This window comes from Nicotiana tomentosiformis, chromosome 11, assembly GCF_000390325.3.
Source record: "Nicotiana tomentosiformis chromosome 11, ASM39032v3, whole genome shotgun sequence".
Classification (NCBI taxonomy): domain Eukaryota; kingdom Viridiplantae; phylum Streptophyta; class Magnoliopsida; order Solanales; family Solanaceae; genus Nicotiana; species Nicotiana tomentosiformis.
In genome coordinates, this window is record NC_090822.1 from 127,408,300 (window position 1) to 127,436,151 (window position 27,852).

Genomic DNA, 27,852 nt, shown 5'->3' on the forward strand with positions numbered 1-27,852 from the left:
GGTTGGCACACTTGCTTTTGGCAATTGATTTTCATTACTTCATTACGTTGTTGTAAACCCAAAAAAGAGAACATCACAAATGTGGATTCCACATCAAAATAAGCTACCTTTCGTGCTTATGAAAAGAGACATGACCAGAAAGCAGTGACAAGAGGTCAGTTGATTGACTGAGCACATTGAACATTAACAATGGTGTTAACCATCTAGACGTCAGTGAAGTGGGGCAGTGGGATGGACTTTCTTGCTGTCGGCGAGAAGGAATATCGTGTTGCCTCATAATCATGGAGGATTTCATTATTTCTGCTTTTGTTGTACCATTCAGATCTTCATTCTTATGGGTACTTGGTGAGATTTAGCATATGCGGATTTGCGTAAGTGTTAGTGAGGTCATTAAATGTAAGAGTTAGTGAAATGTTTTTGATTCATTTGGGGATTTCTTGATTGAGGCAATGTGACAACACTACAATATTGAGCTCTACTTGGAAAACCTGATCTTGAAGGCTTGCACTAGTAGAGAATACCCTCCACTTACAACTAAGAGATTGTGAGTTCGAGTCACCCCAAGAGTAAGGGTGGAGAGTTCTTGGAGGGAGAGAGCTGAAGGTCTATTGGAAATAGCCTCTCTACCCCTAGGGTAGGGGTAAGGTTTACGTACACACTACCCTCCCCAGACCCCACTAGTGGGATTATACTGGGTTGTTGTTGTTGTTTGAAGGCTTGCACCATATTTTCCTTCTTTTTGTTTTTCAAGTAATTAATCCATTAGCTTCTATTAGTTTTGGGGATCATAATCACACAATCAAGTATAATTGAATGCCAAATGTACTCAGTAAAATAACATAGGCACCAAATTTGAAATAAGACAACAAATCAAGAACGGAAATAATGCTATTTTTTCCATTTAAATGATTAGCAATTGGCATAATATAATAATGAGGAAAAACTAGAAGTAAAATGGTCAATTTGCTGTCCAAATCACACCTTGAAGGTATACTAAAGGAAAAGACATAAAACACGCCTAATATGAAATAAGGTAGATAGATTATGCATGATCCAATCTCATTCGCACCATCTTCTCCCATATATATGTTGCAGCTTTTGTTCATCTGATAGGAGTAATCTGAAATCTTCATATCCTGCTGTTATCCTCTATTTATCTCCAAGTTCCACCAAGCTTTCAAAATAACGCCCACACACTGACAAATATGTTGCAAACTCTTGTTCGTCAATCACATGAAATAGTCTATTACTTTTGTGACCAAATCATAAGTGTAGATTTGCTTCAGCACAAACGTATGTACCACAATGTAACGACCCGACCAGCCGTTTTGAGTATTATAAACCCGTTTCCCCATTTACTTCTCAATTTATGCTTTACAGTCATTTTATGACTTACCGGATTAGTTGGTTAGGGTCCGGAAGGAATTTGGAGTGAAACAAGACACTTAGTCTCATAATTGAAAATTTAAGTTTGAAAAGTTGACTGGATGTGGACTTATGTGTAAACGACCTCGAATTTGAATTTTGATAATTCCAATAGCTACGTATGGTGAATTTGGACTTAGGAACGTGTCCGGAAAATTATTTGGAGGTCCGTAGTGGAATTAGGCTTAAAATGGCAAAAGTCAAATTTTTGGGAAGTTTGACGGAGGAGTTGACTTTTTGATATCGGGGTCGAAATCCGATTCTGAAAATTTTAATAGGTCAGTTATGTCATTTATGACTTGTGTGCAAAATTTGAGGTCAATCGGACGAGATTTGATAGGTTTCGACGTTGTTTGTGGAAACTTGGAATTTCAAAGTTCATTAAGCTTGAATTGGGGTATGATTCGTGATTTTAGCGTTGTTTGAGGTGATTTGAGGGTTCGACTAAGTTCGTATGATGTTTTAGGACTTGTTGGTATATTTGGTTGAGGTCCCGAGGGGCTCGGGCATGTTTCAGATGGTATTCGGATTATTTTTCTTCACTTTTGCACTGCTGGTAGCTACTAATTTCTAGTGTTTCAAACCTTCTTCGTGATCGCGTAGGCTTATTTGGTGTCACGACCCAAAATTCCACCACAGGAGTCATGATGGCACCTAGTCTCTAAGACTAGGTAAGCCGATTTCCATTACATATTTGGAGCCATTTTATTTTTAAAACTAACAACGGAAATAATTACAATATATGAATGTACAACCTCCCAAGACTGGTAGTACTAAGTTACGAACTCTAACTGAATACATAGAATGATCACGAGGACCGAATATACAATACTGTTTGATTACAAGTTAACAGTACAATGAAATGAAAAGACTCCAAGGGACTGCGACGACCAAGCAGATCTACCTTGAATCCTTACGATCCCGCTTTAACTCAGCTAAAGTCTGTTATCTTCACTACCTGGCTCTGCCAAAAAATGTGCAGAAGTGTAGTATGAGTATGCCACGGTCGGTACCCAGTAAGTATCAAGACTAACCTCAATGGAGTAGAGACGAGGTACAGTCAAGACACTCACTAGTCTAATAACCTGTGCAATATAATATACAAGATAATAGGAAACAATAGCCACAGGGCAACATGAAATAACGAGTGATATGCACAACAAACAACAAGAATACCATTAATATCGATCAACGATTAATAAGTACAATTATACCCAATTAAATCAAGTCCTTCAAATAAATGTCTTTCAAATATAATTTTTCCAAAACATTCTCTTTAAAATATAATTTTTTCAAATAATTATTTTTCAAATATAATTCTTTCAATAAATCTTTTCAAATATAATTTCTTTAAATAAATATTTTGAATATAATTCTTTCAATTAAAAAGTAACTATGTAACACCTCATTTCATAACTATAAATATACGGGTATCGGCCCATTTTTCATGTTTCCACGACACCTCGTGCCCATAATTAAATCATCATATTTCCCCGGAACCTCGTGCCCTTATTTCATATCACAACTGTACGGACAATTCACGTGCCAAATATCCTCATTATTTACTCACGGTACCTCGTGCCCACATTTCTTTTTATAATCCACCTGGCCATAGCCACAGACTCTCAATTTCAATATAAATCAGATTATTATCAATTTACCAACAACAGGAAAAATTGCACAAGGTATAAAAATAAACACAAAAAAATCATAATATCACATGAAAATCATCAACACCACAACCCCACATCATCACATATCGTCCCTGACATAAGCCACCCTTACCGCTCCTATTGCCACCCTTATCACTCCTATAGCCACCCTTATTGCTTCGCCGAGAAAATATCAATAGCCACCCTTTTCGCTCCTATTGACACCTTTATCGCTCCTATAGCCACCCTTATTACTCCGCCCACACAATATCCCAACAAATACTTATTGCCACCCTATAGCCACTATCGACATCCTATAGCCACCCTTATCGCTCTGCCCAGACAATATCAATAGACACTCTTATCGCTCCTATTGCCACCATTATCGCTCCTATAGCCACTCTTATTGCTCCGCCTAGACAATATCCCAACAAACACAATAGTGAAATGCCACCCTTATAACCATATAGTATCAACGGTGAAATGCCACCCTTATCTCCCTAAAATAATAATTCACACAATACAACAATTTACCCATGAAATTATGACAGCAACATAACATAAATCAATTCATATCACAATTTGCCCAATGGCCATAACCAAATTTCAAAGCTATAACCAAGTCAATTAATTTCACAACAAATAGCCAAAAGCTCCACACAATGTGCACACCACCCAAAAATAATCAATAGAGATAGAAATTACTCAACATAAAGCAAAGTCTTCATAAAAATTAAATTTTCAATAATTATATAAACACCTCTTCTTAAGCTCATTTAATTAATTATTTGCAGGGGGAAAATAAAAAATGAAATTAAATCCCAATAATTATCAAACCAGCAAATTCACGAAAATTCATAAATAATCTAATAACAATCACATCACATTGTCATATAACAACAGAGTCAACAACAAGGATTTAGGCACGACAAGCAGATGATTAAATATATGCCAACAATTATCCAATTTACTACACAATATAGTGAAGACTTTAACTCAATAAATTTTGCACATATAAATCAAGTACGTACTCGTCACCTCACGTACATGGTTTTCAATTACACAAATTGCACATAACACTCAATGCCTAAGGGAAAATTCCCCCACTCGAGGTTAAGCAAGACACTTACCTTTTTGAAGTTAGGCTGATATTCCAAAATAGCCTTCTTGATTGAATTGACCTCCGAACATCTCAAAAATCTATCCAAATTAATTGTATAACTTCATTAAAATTCATCAAAAATAATTTCGGATAATAATACGTCGACTTAAAAATTTATTCTAAAAAGTCAACAAAAGGTCAACGCGGTACCCGCCCATCGGAACCCGACATACTTTTATGAAATATGAACACCCATTCCGATACGAGTTCAACCTTACCAATTTCATCGAATTCCAATAGCAACTCGACCTCCAAATCTTAAATTTTCGGTTTTGCAAGATTTTACACAAATCTTGATTTTTTCTCCATTAAATCCGAATTAAATGATGGATTCAAAGATATAATCATGAAAATTAATCAAAACTAGATAAAATTCACTTACCCCAAACACCCACGCAAGAATCTCTCCAAAAATTGCCTTCTACCGAGCTCCCAATTAGATTTTGAGTTATGAACTCAAACCCCCATTTTTGGGACTTTTTATTCTGCCCAGATAGGCCTTCCTCAATTTCTTCTTCGCGTTCGTGTTACCAGCGTCGCGTTCGCGTTACCAGCATCACATTCGCAAAGGCCTGCCATGCATAACATCACGTTCGCGTTCAAGCTCTCGCGTTCGCGATTCGCGCAGGTCCTACTGCTTCGCGTTCGTGATTGAAGCTTTGCATTCACGAAGGCTGATGACTCCAGGCCCAGTCCCCTCCTTTCTTCTTCGCATTCGTGTTGCCTGGGCCGCGTTCGCGAAGGCTTGCCCTGCTCCTTCTTCGCGTTCGCATCCACAGCTTCGCATTCGTGAAGGCCAAATCATCAGCCCCTTAAATTACTCTTCGCGAATGCGGGACTCCCTTCGCGTTCGCGAAGAAGGAAACCAGATTTCAGCAACAGCAGTCCAAACAGCTCCAATTTGGTCCGAAACCACCCCGAAACACACTCGAGCCCTTCAGAACCCCGTCCAATCATTCCAACCAGTCCCATAACATATCATGGACTCGCTCGAGGTTTCAAATCACATCAAATAATGCCGAAAATACAAATCGCACTACGAATCGAACTTATGAACTTTAAAAACTTTCAACTTCTAAAACTCGTGCCGAAACCTATCAAACCAACCCGGAATGACGTCAAATTTTGCAGGCAAGTCCCAGATAACATAACGGAGCTGTTACAACTCTCGGAATTGCATTCTCACCCCGATATCAAAAAGTCAACCCCCGGTTAAACTTCCCAAAAATTTGACTTTCTCCATTTTAAGCCTAAATTGGCTACAAACCTCAGATTCATAGTCCAGACACGCTCCTAAGTCCAAAATCACCCAACGGAGCTAACAGAACCGACATAACTCTATTCCGGAGTCGTATTCACATAGTTTTGACTACGGTAAAAATCCTAAGACTTAAGCTTCCATCTTAGGGACTAAGTGTCCCTAATCTCTCCAAATCACCCATAAATCAAACTCGACCACACATGCGGGTCATAATACATATTGCGAGGCTGCTCGAGACCTTAAGTCACTGAACAGGGGGTAAATTCTTAAAACGACAAGTCTGGTGGTTACATTCTCCACCTCTTAAACAAACGTTCGTCCTCGAACGTGCTAAGAATTATTCTATGGTTACCAAATTGATGAATTTACTTTTACACATATACTCATGGTTTATTCCACACTACTGCATTTGAGATAAGCGTGACAACATTATCTTATTTGAGATTATTTCTTTTATCCATACTTGAAAACTTTAAGGCCATTTTCTTACGCTCCAATATTTTTAAAAGGCCTGATTTCTCACAACAACGCACAGTATTAGTCTCAACTGTCTATAGCAACTCGTGCCTATGCACATATCAATTTTCTCAATAGTGTTGAAGTAATTCAAAACTTTCTTTGGGGTGCTACATTATTCCCCGCTTAGGATCATTCGCCCTCAAACACATAACATAATTTATCTCTTCCTTTTCAAATCTCAATCCCCCAAATTTTACTTACTCCCAAATGTTTCAGAAATTTCGGCAGAGTCTCCCCTGTAATTGGGCCTATCCACCTGCTAGAGTAACACCCCAAACAACTCCTAACAACATATCCACAACCCAACAAAATACCACAGGGTATATATCAATAATATTAATCTCAGCACTGCCTTACCATAATGATATCAGGACATGAAGCACATCATATGTATGCTCATCACCACATCTCTGGTCTTAAAAGCTGTTCATAATTAATTCCAACATCATCAATTAATCTCATTTTAACCATCACCTCATTTCGAAATTTCACAACACTGACAACAGAACGTGAGGCATGAAGACCTCATGATTTCTTACTCGCATTAATGAGTCACATTTAATGCCACCTGGGCACTCACCTCATAGGCTAAAACTCAATGTTTACAGCACGAAAATGGCTGAATATGAACAGAAAAATATACAAGAATTATCAAATAAGCCTAACAGGCATGACTCCCTATTAATATTATTGTACAAATTAATTTCACAAAGGGATAATTTTAAACTCATAAATATTTCACCACAAGGACCTCGTCCTTACATAACTTCCACCGCGACTTGCAGCCCGGTTTAAATATTTCACATCATGTAAAAATGCGAGGATCTCGTCCTCAAATCCGGATCACAATTTTTTTGCACATTGTGCCAACTGAAATTTTCAATTTCCTTTCTTTCTTTCTTTTTAATATATTTCGTAAACAATTTTCACAACATATAATGAACTCTCATACCGGTAGGGCGTATAATTTATAAAAATTAGAATCAATTCTTCCGAAACACATTAAACCCACTGTATTGAATAATAAAATTTTACTTTTGGACTTATAGCCCTCAATGGTGAACAAAAATAAAATGACAGACACAGGCTCACATCTTTAAATCTCCCAACAGGGATACACATATAAGTAGTTCACAAATTTACGAGCTCACCCATAAATGGAGCATAATCGGAGAATTCACCTCAATATTCAGAACCAAATCAAATTAAGAAAAATATCCTTTTATAATAAAAATCAGGATCGTACCTGTAATGACACCATCTGGTGTATTGGACTCAGCCAAATCATAGTGATTAAATCAACGGTTAGGGCCTCCACCTCTTAGGCGCCCACTACCCGCCTGTCCTCCATCTCTAGCTGACTGTACATGTGGAGTATCAACTGGAATAAATCTTGTAGCTGGAGTGTCCTGATAAAATCCACCCCTCCCAAGTCTGGGATAATTTCTCATGATATGCCTAGTATCACCACACTCATAACAATACCTCTGAGGTCGCGGCTGCTCGTACAGAGTCTGTGCCGGATAACTTAATAACCATTGTAAAAATCTCGTGTCGGCGGTGCACTGTAAACTGGAGCACTTTGAGTATTCTGATGTGGGGACTGAGCTGACCGACTGCTCGAGCCTCCGCTATAATGGGTTCTAGCTGAAGGGTAAAATCTACTGAACCCTCCAGATTTTCGAGACCTTTTGGCCTCCTTAGACTCCCTTTCCTCGCCTAAAACTCCCTCAATCTTCCTTGCAATATCCACTACTTGTTGAAATGGAGTATCAGTTTGCAACTCTCGAGCCATGCATATTTTAATATCATAATCGAGCCCCTCAATAAATCTGTGAACCCGTTCTCTGATTGTAGGAACTAAGATAGGTGCATGACGGGCTAACTTACTGAACATGATAGCATATTCTGACACTGTCATAGTGCCCTGACGCAACCATTCAAACTCTGTGCGCCACATATCTCTGAGAGCCTGGGGAACAAACTCTTTCAAGAACATTTTCGAAAATTAAGCCCAAGTTGGTGGTGTGGCTTCGGCTGGTCTACCTTCTTCATAGATTTGCCACCACCGATATGTTGCGCCTGACAGTTGAAATGTAGTAAAGGAAACTCCGCTCACCTCCACAATACCCATGGTGCGGAGAATACAGTGACAATTTTCTAGAAATTCTTGGGCATCCTCTGTAGCTGTGCCACTGAAAGTTGGTGGACTATACTTCTTAAACCTTTCAAGTCTCTTTTGTTCTTCTTCTGATGCCTCGGGCCTGACCTCAGGACGAACCGGAATAATAGGTTGTACCGGTACTACACCCGGAACCTGACCAACGTGAACCTGCTGCCCTGGAGTTTTGGTAGGAGTCTGAGCTACTCCCCCAATCTACCTCGGCCCCGACCTCTTGCAGCCCTAGCAGTATGTGTGAATGCTTGCTCAGCTAACCCAGTAGCACGTGTCCTCACCATCTGTGAGAGAATGGAGATACAAAGGTTCAAATTCCCAATTCAACAAATTCCGCACGATAGGAATGAAGGAAATGGAAATTTCCTAACAGTTCTGTAGCCTCTCGAAGATAAGTACAAACATCTATGTACCGATCCACAAGACTCTACTAGACTCGTTCGTGACTCGTAGAACCTATGAACCTAGAACTCTGATACCAACTTGTCACGACCCAAAATCCCACCACAGGAGTCGTGATGGCACCTAGTCTCTAAGACTAGGTAAGCCGATTTCCATTACATATTTGGAGCCATTTGTTTTTAAAACTAACAACGGAAATAATTACAATATATGAATGTACAACCTCCCAAGACTGGTAGTACTGAGTCACGAACTCTAACTGAATACATAGAATGATCACGAGGACCGAATATACAATACTATTTGATTACAAGTTAACAGTACAATGAAATGAAAAGACTCCAAGGGACTGCGACGATCAAGTAGATCTACTATGAATCCTTACAATCCCGCTTTAACTCTGCTCAAGTCTGTTATCTTCAATACCTGGCTCTGCACAAAAATGTCCAGAAGTGTAGTATGAGTACGCCACGGTCGATACCCAGTAAGTATCAAGACTAACCTTAATAAAGTAGAGACGAGGTACAGTCAAGACACTCACTTGTTTAATAACCTGTGCAATATAATATACAAGATAATAGGAAACAATAGCCACATGGCAACATGAAACAATGAGTGCTATGCACAGCAAACAACAAGAATACCATTAATATCGCTCAACGATTAATAAGTACAATTACACCCAATTAAATCAAGTCCTTCAACTAAATATCTTTCACATATAATTCTTCCAAAACATTCTCTTTCAAATATAATTTTCTCAAATAATTATTTGTCAAATATAATTCTTTCAATAAAAATTTTCAAATATAATTTTCTCAAATAAATATTTTGAATATAATTCTTTCAATTAAAAAGTCACCATGTGACACCTCATTTCATAACCATAAAAATACGGGTCTCAGCCCATTTTTATATTTTTCATAAACACGGGTCTCAGCCCATTTTTCTTGTTTCTACGACACCTCGTGCCCATAATTAAATCATCATATTTTCCCGAAACCTCTTGCCCTCATTTCATATCACAACTGCACTGACAATTCACGTGCCAAATATCCTCATTATTTACTCAAGGCACCTCGTGCCCACATTTCTTTTTATAATCCGCCTGGCCATAGCCACAGGCTCTCAATTTCAACATAAATCAGATTATTATCAATTTACCAACATCAAGACAAATTTCAAAAGGTATAAAAATAAACACAAGAAAATCATAACATCACATGAAAATCATCAACACCACAACCCCACATCATCACATATCGTCCCTGACAATAGCCACTCTTACCGCTCCTATTGCCACCCTTATCACTCCTATAGCCACCTTTATCGCTCTACCCAGACAATATCAATAGCCACCCTTATCTCTCCTATTTCCACTCTTATCGCTCCTATTGCCACCCTTAATGCTCCTATAGCCACTCTTATTGCTCCGCCCAGACAATATCCCAACAAACACAATAGTGAAATGCCACCCGTATAACCACATAATATCAACGGTGAAATGCCACCCTTATCTCCCCAAAATAATAATTCACACAACACAACAATTTACACGCAAAATTATCACAGCAACATAACATAAATTAATTCATATCACAATTTGCCCAATGGCCACAACCAAATTCCAAAGCTACAACTAAGCCAATTAATTTCACAAAAAATAGCCAAAAGCTCTACACAATGTGCACAACACCCAAAAACAATCAATAGAGATAGAAATTACTCAACACAAAGCAAAGTCTTCATAAAAATCAAATTTTCAATAATTATATAAACACCTCTTCTTAAGCTCATTTAATTAATTATTTGCAGGGGGGAAATAAAAAATAAAATAAAATTCCAATAATTATCAAGCCATCAAATTCACAAATTTTCATAAATAATCTAATAACAATCACATGACATTGTCATATAACAACAGAGTCAACAAGAAGGATTTAGGCACGACAAGCAAATGATTAAATATATGCCAACAATTATCCAATTTACTACACAATATGCTCAAGACTTTAACTCAATAAATTTTGCACATATAAACCAAGTACGTACTCGTCACCTCGCGGACATGTTTTTCAATTACACAAATTGCACATAAGACTGAATGCCTAAGGGGAAATTCCCCCACTCGAGGTTAAGCAAGACACTTACCTTTTTGAAGTTAGGCCGATATTACAAAATAGCCTTCTTGCTTGAATTTACCTCCGGACATCTCAAATCTATCCAAATTAATTGTATAACTTCATTAAAATTCATCGGAAACAATTCCGGATAATAATACGTCGACTTGAAAATTTATTCCAAAATGTCAACAAAAGGTCAACGCGGGACCCGTCCCTCGGAACCCATCATACTTTTCATAAAATTCGAACACTCATTCCGATACGAGTTCAACCATACCAATTTTTTTGAATTCCAATAGCAACTCGACCTCCAAATCTTAAATTTTCGGTTATGGAAGATTTTACAAAAATCTTGATTTTTCCTCCATTAAATCTGAATTAAATGATGGATTCAAAGACATAATCATGGAAATTAATCAAAACTGGATAAGAATCACTTACCCCAAACACCCACGCAAGAATCTCCCCAAAAATCGCCTTCTACCGAGCTCCCAATTAGATTTTGAGTTATGAACTCAAACCCCCGTTTTTGGGACTTTTAATTCTGCCCAGATAGGCCTTCTTCACGTTCGCGACCTCTGTCTCGCGTTCGCAAAGGCCAAAAACTAGCTGCCTCAATTTCTTCTTCGTGTTTGCATTACCAGCGTCACGTTCACGAAGACCTGCCATGCATAACATCGCTTTTGTGTTCAAGCTCTCGCTTTCGCGATTCGCTCAGGTCCTACTGCTTCGCGTTCGCGATTGAAGCTTCTCATTCGCGAAGGCTGATGACTCCAGGCCCAGTCCCCTCCTTTCTTCTTCGCGTTCGCATTGCCTGGGCTGCGTTCGCGAAGGCTTGCCCTGCTCCTTCTTCGCGTTCGCATCCACAACTTCATGTTCGCGAAGGCCAAACCATCCGCCCCTCAAATTGCTCTTCGCGAACGCGGGACTCCCTTCGCGTTCGCGAAGAAGGAAACCAGATTTCAGCAACAGTAGTCCAAACAGATCCAATTTGGTCCGAAACCACCCCAAAACACACCCGAGCCCATCGGGACCCCATCCAATCATACCAACCAGTCCCATAACATATCACGGAGTCGCTCGAGGTTTCAAATCACATCAAATAATGCAGAAAATACAAATCACACCACGAATCGAACTTATGAACTTCAAAAACTTTCAACTTCTAAAACTCAAGCCGTAACTTATAAAACCAACTCGGAATGACGTCAAATTATGCAGGAAAGTCCCAAATAACATAACAGAGCTGTTCTAACTCTCGGAATTGCATTCCGACCCCGATATCAAAAAGTCAACCCCCAGGTCAAACATCCCAAAAATTCGACTTTCGCCATTTTAAGCCTAAATTGGCTACAGACCTCAGATTCACAGTCTGGACATGCTCCTAATTCCAAAATCACCCAACGGAGCTAACGGAACCGACAGAACTCTATTCCGGAGTCGTCCTCACACAGTTCCGACTACGGTAAAAATCCTAAGACTTAAGCTTCCATCTCAGGGACTAAGTGTCCCAAATCTCTCTGAATCATCCGTAAGTCAAACTCGACCACACACGTAGGTCATAATATATATTGCGAGGCTGCTCGAGACCTTAAGTTACTAAACGGGGCGTAAAATCTTAAAACGACAAGTCGGGTCGTTACAGTTGGACAGTGGAGGTTTGTTCTATGCGATCACGTAGGATTAATTAGGGAGCTGGTAAGTTTTGTTCTATGCGATCGCGTAGCTATGGGATTTAGTGACTCGCGAACACGTGAAGAGGGTTGCGATCGCGTAGAGCAGGAAACTTGTGCTTTGCGATCGCGTGAATGTGTCTGCGATCGCTTATGTCCATGAAGTTGTGCATCGTGATCGAGTGGAAGAGTTCGCGATCGCGTAGAGTTAATTTGGGTAGTGGAAAAATTGTTCTTCACGGTCGCGTGTGAATGTTCGCGATTGCGTAGAGCAAATGTCTGGGAAAAGAGTTTAAGTTTTGAAATTGGGGCTTCGTCCCATTTTCCATTTTTGACGGATTGGAGCTCGGAAAGAGGCGATTTTCGGGAGTTTTTTAAAGAAAATAACGGGGTAAGTGTTCTTAACTCAATATTGGTTAAATTACCTGAATCCATGGTTGTTATTAACATTTAATTGGTGAATTAAGTTGGAAAATTGTGAAAACCCTCTTGGTTTAATTTGGAGATTTGAGTGTCGAGTTAATGTCGGATTTGAGTAAAATTTATATGGTTGGACTCTTGGTTGAATGGGCGTTCATATTTTGTAACAAATGTATCAAAATATTTTTCTAATTTCTTATTTGTTTGATATGTAAGATAAAACCATAATAAAGAAAAAATGCTTGTTAGTGCATTAATGTACCATCTGAGTGTACAAGATTTACATATATGAGACTTGGTTATGTTCAAGAAAGTAATGACTATAAACTTTTGAAAGTCCCTTTAGAGCCAATTTGGATTAAAAATGAAGGAGCATATTTGGCTTGGGTTTATACTCTCAGTTCAGGTTTGTGGAAAACGGTACCATTCACGCTTCTTAGCCAAACTGTTGCGTACGGGCCTGAGATTTCTCTAAATAGTTTTGTGTATTGGCTTGCTACTTCAGATGTGGAATGCATTATTTGTTTCGATTTGATTAATGATGAATTCAAACTCTTGGATGTTCCTGATGATCGTGGATTTCATCGTACTAATGCTTATAGAAAGCTTATGGTTTTGAGGGGATATCTTGTGATGATGGTATACGTTGACGATGGTTTTAAGGACACTGAGATATGGGTGATGAATACAAGTTATAATAATGGCATTCAACAGAACTCTTGGACTAAGAAATTCATTATTGACCTTTTTCTCTAAATATGCAATTCCATTTGGAATTTGGGATGCTGATAACCTTCTTGTTGTGTGTCAAGACCCAAATTCTGACCTGTCGTGATGACACCTATCTCAATACTAGGCAAGCCGATAACATCAATAACCCCCGATTTCCTTTAAGTTTAAAAAAATATGATATTTAAATACAATATAAATTCCCACAAATACTGATACGAACACTCCCCAAAACTTGGTGTCCCTGAATACATGAGCATATATTATGAATATAAGTCTGGAAAATACGGACCGTAATAGTCTGAGACCAAATACAACAAACAAGGAGATAAGGAAGGAGAGGCAAGGTATGCGAAACACGGCAGCTACCTCAGAATCTCCGGAAAAGCAACTGCGCGAAAGAATCAATAACCGCTATCTCAGAATCTTCGAAAAAGCAATTGCGCGAAAGAATCAACAACCGTTATGCCCAGGAACACCTGGATCTGCACACGAAATACAGGGTGTAGTATGACTACAACCAACTCAGCAAGTAACAATAATAAATAAGGAATTGAAGATAGTGACGAGATACACATTTATAGTTCACTTTCAGTAATTCCAGCAAAGAATAGACATGCTTTCAAATCCGGCGGTTTAAGTCAAATAAATTCTATATAGTTCAAGTTCATGTATTCCCGATACAAAATCTTTCAGAAAATTTCACAACAATGACAGATAGCAACTAAGTGCAACCACAATGAAAAACATCTACAGCCTCTCACGACAATAATCACTCACTGGGCTCCCCGCCCTCAACACTCACACTCAATGAGTACCCACGCTCACTGAGGTGTATAGACTCCGAAGGGGCTCCTACTGCCCAAGCGCTATAATCCGCACGGACAACTCATGTGCTATAGTATCAATATCCGGAACTGCACGAACAACTCACGTGCTATAGTATATTATCTGGATCGGCACGGACAACTCACATGCTATAGTAAAATATCTCATAATCAGGCACTCGGCCTCGCTCAGTCATAAATCTCTCCAGTCTCTCGACTCTGAACAATCATGAAATTAGCCCAAACAATAATGATATGATGCATCAATAATGAACAATAGAGACTGGGATAAAATAACCAAGTAAACTATGACTGGGTACAAAACAACAATTAAGCAGATAGTTCAACATGTAAACGACCTTTGTGGGTCCCAACAATATCAACATATAGCCTAAACATGGTTTCTAACATGACTTACAGTCAAATTTCCACAACACATAGAGAGAACATAGCTAACAAGTTATTCAACTTTACAGTTTCCATAGGATGAACCAAGTCACAATCCCCTCGGTGCACGCCCACACGCCCGTCACTTAGCATGTGTGTCACCTCCAAAGTAATCACATGATACCAAAATCCGGGGTTTCATACCCTCAGGACTAGATTTATAACTGTTACTTACCTCAAACCGTGAAATTCTTATTCTGCGATGTCTTTTCCTCGTGAATTGGCCTCCAAACACCTCGAATCTAGTCACAAATAACTCGATTCAGTCAATAAAATTTATTGGAATTAATTTCATAAGAAAATGCTAATATTCCATAAAAACCCGAAATTTAGCTCGAAAATCGCCCGTGGAGCCCACGTCTCGGAACCCGATAAAAGTTACAAAATATGAATGCCTATTCAACCACGAGTCCAACCATATAAATTTTACTTAAATCTGACATCAACTCGACCCTCAAATCTCCAAATTAAACCAAGAGGGTTTTCATAAATTTCCAACTTAATTCACCAATTAAATGTTAAAAACAACCGTGGATTCGAGTAATTAAACCAATATTGAGTTAAGAAAATGTATCCCGTTATTTTCCTTAACAAACTCCCGAACCTTACCTCTTCCCGAGCTCCAATCTGTCAAAAATGGAAACTAGGACGAAGTCCCATTTTCAGAACTTAAATTTCTGCCCAGACATTTGCTCTACGTGATGGCGAACATTCACACGCGATCGCGAAGAACAATTTTTCCACTGCCCAAATTAACTCTACGCGATCGCGATGCATAACTTTTCGGACCTACGCGATCGCAAACACATTCACGTGATCGCGAAGCACAAGATTCTAGCTCTACATGATCGTAGCCGTCTTCACACGTTCGCGAGTCACAAATTCCCAGAGTTACACGATCGCATCCCTCTTCACGCGATCGCGTAGAACAAAACTCAACAGCCCCCTAGTCAACCCTGTACGATTGTGCATATCCCCACACGATCACATAGAACAAAACTCCACTGCCCAACTAAGCCTACGCGATCGCGTCCCAATCTTCGGGATCGCGAAAAAGGTTTGAAACAGCAAAAACCAGCCTTTACCAGGAGTGCAAAAATGAAGGAAAATAATCAGAATACCATCAGAAACATGCCCGAGCCACTTGGGACCTCAACCAAATATACCAACAAATCTTAAAATATCATACAAACTTAGTCGAACCCTCAAATCACCTCAAACAATGCTAAAACCACGAACCATATCCCAATTCAAGCTTAATGAACTTTGAAATTCCACAAACAAAGCTGAAACCTATCAAATCACATCCGATTGACCCCAAATATTTTTCACACAAGTCATAAATGACATAACAGACCTATTAATATTTTCAGAATCGGATTTCGATCCCGATATCAAAAAGTCAACCCCCCAGTCAAACTTTTCAAAAATTTAACTTTCGCCATTTTTAGCCTAATTCCACTACGTACCTCCAAATAATTTTCCGGATACGCTCCTAAGTCCAAAAATCACCATACGGAGCTATTGGAATTATCAAAATTCAAATCCGAGGTTGTTTACACATAAGTCCACATCCGGTCAACTTTTCTAACTTAAATTTTTAATTATGAGACTAAGTGTCTCGTTTCACTCTGAATTCCTTCCGAACCCGAACCAACTAATCCGGTAAGTCATAAAATGATTGTAAAGCATAAATTAAGAAGTAAATAGGAAAACGGGGTTATAATACTCAAAATGACCGGCCGGGTTGTTATATTTTCCCCTCTTAAATAAATGTTCATCCTCGAACGGGTTTAGAATCATACCTGGAGTCTCAAATAGGTATGGATATTTGCTACGCATCTCCTTCTCAATCTCCCAAGTAGATTCTCCGACTGGCTGGCCTCTCCATTATACCTTCACTGATGCTATGTTCTTCGACCTCAGCTTTCGAACCTGCCGGTCTAAAATAGCCACCAGCTCCACATCATAAGTCAAATTACCGTCCAACTGTATTGTACTGAAATCCAGAATATGGGGAGGATCCCCGACATACTTTCAGAGTATGGATACATGGAACACTGGATGAACACCTGATAGATTAGGTGGCTAAGCAAGTTCATAAGCCACCTCTCCAATCTTCTTAAGTATCTCAAAAGGCCCAATATACCGAGGGCTCATCTTGCCTTTCTTCCCGAACCTCAACACACCATTCATGGGTGAAATCTTGAGCAAAAACTTCTCCCCAACCATGTAAACAGTATCACGAACCTTCCTATCGGCATAACTCTTCTGTCTAGACTGTGCCGTACGAAGCCATTCCTGAATCACTTTGACCTTCTCTAAAGCATCCTGAACCAAGTCAGAACCCATTAGCCTAGCCTCATCCGGCTCGAACCAACCACCGGTGACCGACACCATCTGCCAAATAAAGACTCATACAAATCCATCTGAATGCTTGACTGGTAGTTATTATTGTAAACAAACTCTGCGAGTGGCAGAAATTGATCCCAAGATTCCCCGAAATCAATGACACAAGCGCGTAGCATATCCTATAATATATGAATAATGTGCTCGGACTGTCCGTCCGTTTGAGGATGAAATGTTATACTCAACTGAACCTATGTGCCAAATTCTCGTTGCACTGCTCTCCAAAACTGTGATGTAAACTGCGTGCCCCGATCTGAAATGATGGACAATAGCACACCGTGTAGGGGAACAATCTCGCGGATTTAAATCTCAGCCAACTGCTCTGAAGAATAATTGGTACCAACAGGAATAAAATGTGCGGACTTAGTCAGCCGATCTACAATCACCTAAACTGCATCAAACTTCCTCAAAATCCATGGAAGCCCAACTACGAAGTCCATGGTAATACGCTCCCATTTCCACTCCAGAATTTCAAGTATTTAAAGTAATCCTCCCGGTATCTGATGCTCGTACTTTACCCGTTGACAATTTAAACACCGAGCTATAAACCCAACTATATATTTCTTCATTCGCCTCCACTAATAGTGCTGCCTCAAATCCTGATACATCTTCGTGGAACCTGGATGAATGGAGTACCGCGAACTGTGAGCTTCCTAGAGAATCAACTCACGCAAACCATCTACATTAGGTACACAAAGCCTTCCCTACATCTGTAATACACCATCATCTCCAATAGTGACTTACTTGGCATCACCATGCCGAATTGTGTCCTTAAGAATGAGCAAATGGGGATTATCATACTAGCGCTCTCTCATGCGATCATATAAAAAAGACCGAGAAACCACACAAGCCAAAACTCGATTCGGCTCGGACACATCCAATCTAACAAACTGGTTGGCCAAGGCCTGAACATCCTAGGCTAAAGGACTCTCTGCTGCCGATAAGTATGCTAAGCTGCCCTAACTCTCCGTCTTGCGGCTCAAGGCACCGTCCATTACATTGGCCTTTCCGGGATGATAGAGAATGGAAATTTCATAATCCTTAAGCAACTCTAACCACCTTCATTGCCACAAATTAAGATCCTTCTGTTTAAACAAATGTTGTAGACTCTGCTGATCGGTATATACCTCACATTAAACACCGTACAAGTAATGCCGCCAAATATTCAAGGCATTAACAATAGCTGCTAACTCAAGATCGTAGACCGGGTAATTCTTCTCATGTACCTTTAACTATCTGGACGCATAATCAATCACCCCACCGTCTTGCATAAGCACTCTAAGACCAATACACGACGCATCACAATACACAATATAAGATTCTAAACCTGTAGGCAACACCAATACTAGAGTTGTAGTCAAATTTGTTTTGAGCTTTTGAAAGCTCTCTTCACACTCATCTGACTACCTAAACGGAGCACCTTTCTGGGTTAATTTAGTTATAGGCGATGCAATAGACGAGAAACCCTCCACGAAGAAATGATAATAACCGGCTAAGCCGAGAAAACTCTGAATCTCAGTAACTGAAGATGGCCTGGGCCAACTCTAAACTTCCTCTATTTTCTTCGGATACACCTTAATTCCTTCACTAGACACTATATGTCCCAAGAATGCCACTGAATTAATCCAGAACTCACACTTAGAGAATTTGGCATAAAGTTTGTCCTCTATTAATCTCTGTAATACAATACCCAAGTGTTATGCATGTTATTCCTGGCTACGTGAGTACACCAGGATATCATCAATAAATACTACGACAAATAAATCAAGATATGGCTGGAATACACTATTCATCAAATTCATAAATGTTGCCGGGGCATTGGTTAGCCCAAAATACATCACAAGAAATTCATAGTGGCCATAACGAGTTCTGAATGTCGTCTTTAGAATATCCGAATCCCGGATTTTAAACTGGTGATACCCAGATCTCAAATCAATTTCAGGGAACACCCTCGCTCCCTGTAGCTGGTCAAATAAGTCATCAATACGTGGAAAGGGATATTTATTCTTGACTATAACTTTGTTCAACTGCCTATAATCGATGCACATCCGTATAGTACCATCTTTTTGTTTTACAAACAAAACCGGTGCACCCCAAGGTGACACATTAAGCCTAATAAACCCCTTTTCAAGGAGTTCCTGGAGTTGCTCTTTCAATTCTTTTAACTCAGCTGGTGCCAAACGATACGGAGGAATAGAAATGGGCTGAGTGCCATGCACCAAGTCAATACCTAAATCAATATCCCTGTCGGGTGGCATACCCGACAGGTCTGCAGGAAATACATCCGGAAAGTCTCGCACGACCGGTACTGAATCAATAATAGGAGTATTTGCATCAACATCTCTTACAAAGGCCAAATATGACAAACATCCCTTTCCAACCATACGTTGAGCCTTCAAATAAGAAATTACCATGCTAGGAACAAAGTCTAGAGAACCTCTCCATTCGACCTTTAGCAACCCCGGCATTATCAATGTCACGATGTTTGCGTGACAATCCATAATACCATGACATGGAGACAACCAATTCATACTCAAGATTACATTGAAATCAATTATACCAACTAATCAGAGATCAAATCCGGTCTCTAGTTTCCCAATGGTTATCACACACGACCGATACACACAGTTTACAGTAATAATATCGCCCACCGATATAGATACACAAATAGGCGAAACTAAGGACTCCAGGGCATATCCATATAACGAGAAAAATATGATGATACATACGAATACGTGGAACAAGGGTCAAATAATATAGAAGCCTCCCTATGGCACACTTAAACAATACTCGTGATCACTGCATCTGAAGCAACAACATCTAACCTGGCAGGAAAAGCATAGAATCGGGCCTCACCGCCACTTGATCAGCCTCCCCCTCTTGGGTGACCCCTAGCTGCCTGACCCCCACCCCGAGCTGACTGGGCAGGTGGTGGAACTGCTGGTACTGGTGCCAACAGTTGCGAACTCTATTGTGGAGCTCCACTCAACAGCTTAGGACAATCTCTTTAATAATGACCAAATTTTCCGCACTCGAATCAACCCCTTCCTCTAACGGAACTGATGCTCCTGATAAACCGAGGAATTAACTATATAAGCCCGAGCAGACGAGGCATGATGAGAGCTCTACACTGGTAGCGCACTGAATGAAGAGTGTCCTGAGTGAGAAAGATAAGAAATGCGGCTAGCTGATGCACCACGATGAGCTGGACGACCCGTCTGACCGTGTCTGTAAGAACGACCCCTACCGTGGTAAGCCTGACCCCTTTAAGGAACACCGCTGAAATCACCTGAACCATGAGGTCTCTTAGCCTCCCTCTCAACCCGCTCTTGGCTGCAAACCATCTCAATCTAACGAGCAATGTCGACCACCTCATCGAAAGTAGCACCAGACACCCTCTCTCTAGTCATGAGTTATCGTAGCTAAAAGGTGAGGCCATCAGTGAACCTCCTAATCCTCTCCCTATCAGTGGGAACCAACCAGACTGTGTGACAAGCCAACTCAAAAAACCTCATCTCATATTGTGTCACAGACATATCATCTTGACGTAATTGCTCAAATTGTCTGCACAACTTCTCTCTGCGAGACTGCGGCACATACTTCTCCAGAAAGAGAACAGAGAACTCCTGCCATGTAAGTGGTACTGCACCAACCGACATGCGCCTCTCATAAGCCTCTCACCATCTGAAGGCAATCCAAGAAATCTAAAAAATTATGAACGAGACCCCACTGCTCTCCAGAATACCCGTTGTCCGAAGCATCCGTTGACACCAATCCAGAAAACCATGTACATCTTCTGACTCAGTCCCGTTAAATGGTGGAGGTCGAAGCCTCTCAAATCTCTCAAGTCTCCTCTGCTCATCATCTGCCATAATAGGAACTACCGGGGCATGAGTAGCTGTAACCGGCTAGGCTGTAGTGCCCCCGGTATATGAATTCCCTGCACTACCTGGTATGGAGTATGGGCAACAGAGGTATGAGTACCTCCACCGGCCCGAGAAGTGACAGGTGCGGCCTAATCCGAAACCACCTGAGCAAGACGAGTACAAATTGTCAATATTTGGGCCAAAGTATCCTGAAGGCCTCGAATCTCAATGGGCACAACTAGTGCCTGAACTGGTCATGTCGGCTCAGCTATATCTAGAATTTGCTCCTGAGCTGGAGCAACTGGTGGTACCACAGGTGCTGGTCCAACTGTGGTACAAGCTACACCTCTACGTCTACCTCGGCCTCGGCCTCTACCATGGCCCTGGCCTCTCGCTGCCCTAACTGGTGGCACTGGTGGCTGACCGTCTGATCCGGTAGTACGTGTCCTCACCATCTGTGAAATAATAGAATAACAGAGATTTAGTTTCCGGAATTAACAAATTCGAATGACAGAATACAAGAAAGTGAAGTTTTCCTAAAGGTTCTGCAGCCTCTCGAAGATAAGTACAAACGTCTCTGTACCAATCCACAAGACTCTACTAAACCTGCTTATGACTCGTAAGACCTATGTCAACCTAGCTCTGATACCAACTTGTCATGACCCAAAATCTGACATGTCGTGAAGGCTTCTATCTCAATACTAGGCAAGCCGATAACATCAATAACACCCGATTTCATTTAAGTTTGAAAAAAAACACAATATTTAAATACAATACAAAATCCCACAAATACTGATACGAATATCTATTATGAATATATTAGATATTCATAAGTACATGAGCATCTATTATGAATATAAGTCTGGAAAATACGAACCATAATAGTCTGAGACAAAATACAACAAATAAGGAGATAAGGAAGGAGAGACAAGGTATGCGAAACACGGCAGCTACCTCAGAATCTCCAAAAAAGCAACTGCGCGAAAGGATCAACAACTGCTATCTCCGCGAACACATGGATTTGCACACTAATTGCAGGGTGTAGTATGAGTACAACCAGCTCAGCAACTAACAATAATAAATAAGGAATTGAAGATAGTGACGAGCTACACAATTATAGTTCACTTTCAGTAATTCCAACTAAGAATAGACATGCTTTAAAATCGAGCAGTTTAAGTCAAATCAATTCTATACAGTTCAAGTTCATATATTCCGGATATAAAATCTTTCAAAAAATTTCACAACAATGACAGATAGCAACTAAGTGCAACCACAATAAAAAGCAACTACAGCCTCTCAGGACAAAAATGACTCACTGGGCTTCCAGCCCTCAGCACTCACACTCAATGGGTACCCGCGCTCACTGGGGGGTGTACAGACTCCGGGGGAGATCCTACAACCCAAGTGCTATAATCCGCATGGACAACTCGCGTGATATAGTATCAATATCTGGATACGCACGAACAACTCACTTGCTGGATTGGGCAACTCACGTGTTATTGTATAATATCTAGATCTGCACGGGCAACTCACGTACTGCACGGATAACTCACGTGCTATAGTATAATATCTCACAATCAGGCCCTCGGCCTCGCTCAGTCATAAATATCTCCAATCTCTCGGGATCTCAACAATCATGAAATCAGCCCAAACAACAATGATATGATGCATTAATAATGAACAATAGACACTGGGATAAAATAATCAAGTAAACTGTGACTGAGTATAAAACAACAATTAAGCAGATAATTCAATATGTACACGACCTTTGTGGGTCCCATTAGTACCAACATATAGCCTAAACATGATTTCTAGCATGACTTACAGTCAATTTTCCACAACATATAGAGAGCACATAACTAACAACAAGTTATTCAACTTTACAGTTTCCAAGAGATGAACCAAGTCACAATCCCCCCAGTGCACGTCCACACGCTCGTCACCTAGCATGTGCGTCACCTCCAAAGTAATCACATGATACCAAAATTCGGGGTTTCATACCCTCAGGACCAGATTTATAACTGTTACTTATCTCAAACCATGAAATTCTTATTCTGCGATGTCTTTTCCTCGTGAATTGGCCTCCAAACGCCTCGAATCTAGTAACAAATAATCTGATTTAGTCAATAAAATTTACTGGAATTAATTTCATAAGAAAATGCTAATTTTCCATAAAAATCCAAAATTTAGCTCGAACATCGCTCGTGGGGCCCACGTCTTGGAACCCGACAAAAGTTATAAAATATGAACTCTCATTCAACCACGAGTCCAACCATATAAATTTTACTCAAATCCGGCATCAACTCGACACTCAAATATCCAAATTAAACCAAGAGGGTTTTCACAATATTCCAACTTAATTCACCAATTAAATGTTAATAACAACCATGGATTCGGGTTATTTAACCAATATTGAGTTAAGAACACTTACCCCATTGTATTCCATGAAAAACTCCCGAAAATCGCATATTCCTGAGCTCCAATTCGTCAAAAATAGATAATGGGACGAAGTCCCATTTTCAGAGCTTAAACTCTTTGCCCAGACATTTGCTCTACGCAATCGCGAACATTCACACGCGATCGCGAAGAATAATTTTTCCACTGCCCAAATTAACTCTACGCGATCGCGAACTCTTCCATGAGATAGCGATGCACAACTTCACGGACCTACGCGATCACAGACACATTCATGCAATCGCGAAGCACAAGCTTCCAGCTCTACGCGATCGCAACTCTCTACACGCGTTCGCGAGTCACGAAATCCTAGAGCTACGCGATCGCATCCCTCTTCATGCGATCACGTAGAACAAAACTCAACAGCTCCCCAGTTAACCCTACGCGATCAATCCCCACGTGATCGCATAGAACAAAACTCCACTGCCCAACTAAGCCTACGCGATCACGAAGAAGGTTTGAAACACCAGAAATCAGCAGCTATCAGCAGTGCAAAAGTGAAGGAAAATAATCTTAATACCATCCGAAATACGCCCGAGCCTCTCGAGACCTTAACCAAATATACCAACAAGTCCTAAAATATCATGCAAACTTATTCGAACCCTCAAATCACCTCAAACAATGCTAAAACCACGAATCATACCCCAACTCAAGCCTAATGAACTTTGAAATTCCAAGTTTCCACAAACAACGTCGAAACCTATCAAATCTCGTCCGATTGGCCTCAAATTTTGCACACAAGTCATAAATGACATAACTGACATATTAAAATTTTCAGAATCGGATTTCGACCCCGATATCAAAAAGTCAACTCCTCCGTCAAACTTCCCAAAAATTTGACTTTCGCCATTTTAAGCCTAATTCTACTACGGACCTCCAAATAATTTTCCGGACACGTTCCTAAGTCCAAATTCACCATACGTAGCTATTGGAATCATCAAAATTCAAATCTGAGGTCGTTTACATATAAGTCCACATCCGGTCAATTTTTCAAACTTAAATTTTCAATTATGAGACTAAGTGTCTTGTTTTACTCCAAATTCCTTCCGGACCCTAACCAACTAATCCGATAAGTCATAAAATGACTGTAAAGTATAAATTGAGAAGTAAATTGGGAAACGGGTTTATAATACTCAAAACGACTGGTCGAGTCGTTACATTGTGGTACATACGTTTATGCTGAAGCAAATCTACACTTATGATTTGGTCACAAAAGTAATAGACTATTTCATGTGCCTGACGAACAAGAGTTTGCACCATATTTGTCAGTGTGTGGGCGTTATTTTGAAAGCTTGGTGGAAGTTGGAGATAAATAGAGGATAACAGCAGGATATGAAGATTTCAGATTACTCCTATCACATGAACAAAAGCTGCAGCATATATATGGGAGAAGATGGTGCGAATGAGATTGGATCAGGCATACTCTCTCTACCTTAATTCATATTAGGCGTGTTTGATGTCTTTTGTGTCTTTTCCTTTAGTATACCTTCAAGGTGTGATTTGGACAGCAAATTGACCATTTTACTTCTAGTTTTTCCTCATTATTATATTATGCCTATTGCTAATCATTTAAATGGAAAAAATAGCATTATTTCCGTTCTTGATTTGTTGTCTTATTTCAAATTTGGTGCCTATGTTATTTTACTGAGTACATTTGGCATTCAATTATACTTGATTGTGTGATTGTGATCCCCAAAACTAACAGAAGCTAATGGATTAATTACTTGAAAAACAAAAAGAAGGAAAATATGGTGCAAGCCTTCAAACAATAACAACAACCCAGTATAATCTCACTAGTGGGGTCTGGGGAGGGTAGTGTGTATGCAGACCTTATTCCTACCCTGGGATAGAGAGGCTGTTTGCAATAGACCCTCGGTTCCCTCCCTCTAAGAACTCTCCACCTTGCTCTTAGGGTGACTCGAATTCACAACCTCTTGGTTGGAAGTGGAGGGTGTTCACCACTAGTGCAAGCCTTCAAGATCAGATTTTCCAAGTAGAGCTCAATATTGTAGTGTTGTCACATTGCCTCAATCAAGAAATCCCCAAATGAATCAAAAACATTTAACTATCTCTTACATTTATTGACCTCACTAACACTTACGCAAATACGCATATGCTAAATCTCACCAAGTACCCATAAGAATGAAGATCTGAATGGTACAACAAAAGCAGGAATAACGAACTCCTCCATGATTATGAGGCAAACACGATATTCCTTCTCGCCGACAGCAAAAAAGTCCATCCCACTTCCCCACATCACTGACGTCTAGATGGCTAACACCATTGTTAATGTTCAATGTGCTCAGTCAATCAGCTGACCTCTTGTCACTGCTTTCTGGTCATGTCTCTTTTCATAAGCACGAAATGTAGCTTATTTTGATGTGGAATCCACATTTGTGATGTTCTCTTTTTTGGGTTTACAACAACGGAATGAAGTAATGAAAATCAATTGCAAAAAGCAAGTGTGCCAACCAATGGACTAGCAAAACCAAATAAATAATTAGATTAGTTCAATTACTAGGAATGCTATACGCTTGTAAGCATCTTTGATAACCAATACTAAAGTAACAGAATCAAGACTTGAAACAGTAAATGAGGATAAATACTAGACCAAACCAATCCAGTACACAACTTTTTATGATCAAGTTTGGCTTCTCAAGTCAGTTTTTATAGGCAGGCAACTCGACCAAGCTGGAATAACCTACCAAAGGACACAAAATACGAATCATGAGGAAAATTACATAGGAGGAATATTGACCATCAAAATGTTATGATCTAACAAAAAGTTTCAGGATAGAATTGGTTAAAAGATAGCATCTTCTTCAGCTGATAGAATGGATTTCAATTCCATCTCCTGTTGAGGCAAAAGATATGACCATGTTGATTCCATAGTGGCTGGTTGTAGTGTTTGCTTAGGATGTCTCAATACATTAATCATGCGATTTGCAGTTCCTTCTGTAGCAAGTTCCTTTTCAGAACATAGAACCTACAGACGAAGTAACAGTTAATTACCAACTGTTTACATATACATAAAAGGTTACATTCAACAATATAATGAGACAGTCATATCCACATATCAATCAACTATCTATACAAAATTAAAAGCAAAGGGGAAAGAAACATGAGGATGTTATTTAACTTTAGATCCTGGAACAGTGTTATTGCTACATAATTGGACTTGTTTTTACTCTACTTTAATAAATTAACTCTTACCTTATGTTTTATCAGATATTGTCAGCTAGAGACCTGTTAGTTGAATTGAGACTTTGAAAACAAAGGCACAAACAAAAATACAGACAAATGTAATTCTTCAAATTTCATAAGGTTTTAGTACTTTGCTTACAAATAATAAGTAAAAGAATCACAGTTGCAAAATCTTTATATATATCAAAAATGAACAACTCAATCTAGCATCTAATAGTTTGATTTAAAACTGACCTCTGCAAAAACAAAAACAACTTTTGTAAGGTATTGATAGTTGGGGCCTAGAAGTTCTCTGTCTGACCTGTAAGTGAGAAAATTGGTTAAAAAAAGATTAAAAAGGCGCTAATACATGAGACACATATTAGAGTTTAAAATTTTCATGTTAATGTTTAATCTGCTTACTGAAAACACAGTAACAACTACCAGCAAGATGCTTTTGTCAAGTTGGATCGCGGCGTCAAAGAAGTCAATTAAAAATTAAATCGTGTATGTACGACACCATCTGGTGTATTTGCCTCAACCAAGTCATAGCAATTATATCAACGGGCCGGGCCTCCCCCTCTTGGACGCCCTCTACCCCTCTGTCCTACACCCATAACTGGTTGTGCACATGGAGTATTAACTGGAATAAAGCTTGTAGCCTAAGTATTCTGATGAAATCCGTCTCTCCAAGTCTGGGACATTCTCTCATGCATTTCCTAGTACAATCACACTGATAACAACCCCTTTACGGGTTCGGCTGCTTATGCTGTGTCTCTGCCATATAACTGGAACAACCATTATAGGAACTCCATGCCGGTGGTGCATTAAAAGAACTTACTGTAGCACCCCGAGTATTCTGAAATTGTTTCTGTGACCCCGTGGTACTTAAATGTAGAATTATTAAGGAAGAGGGAATACTACAAGTCCCATCATTATCCCATAGAAATCTTAACTCTTAATCATATACAAGTTTCGGAGAACCTTTCAATACCACATAAATACATCTCAGGCTAAAATTGATATAACACGTGACCCCGCAATCTAATTGTTGATAGTTGACTCCCCTCACTTGGCGCAAAGCCATAGGACACATTCTGATGATCCACAATACTAACCTTCAT

General features: G+C 39.7%; 1 long non-coding RNA gene across 1 annotated transcript in view; it reads right to left on the minus strand.

Annotated features, from left to right (window-relative positions):
• The window catches only part of LOC117277500 (uncharacterized), a 170,248-nt gene extending 143,196 nt beyond the window's left edge, over positions 1 to 27,052 (minus strand). The window contains exon 1 of the long non-coding RNA XR_011411901.1: positions 26,984 to 27,052. This is a non-coding gene — a long non-coding RNA (uncharacterized lncRNA). The remainder of the gene's footprint in view (positions 1 to 26,983) is intronic.
• Between the last annotated feature and the right edge of the window lie 800 nt (positions 27,053 to 27,852).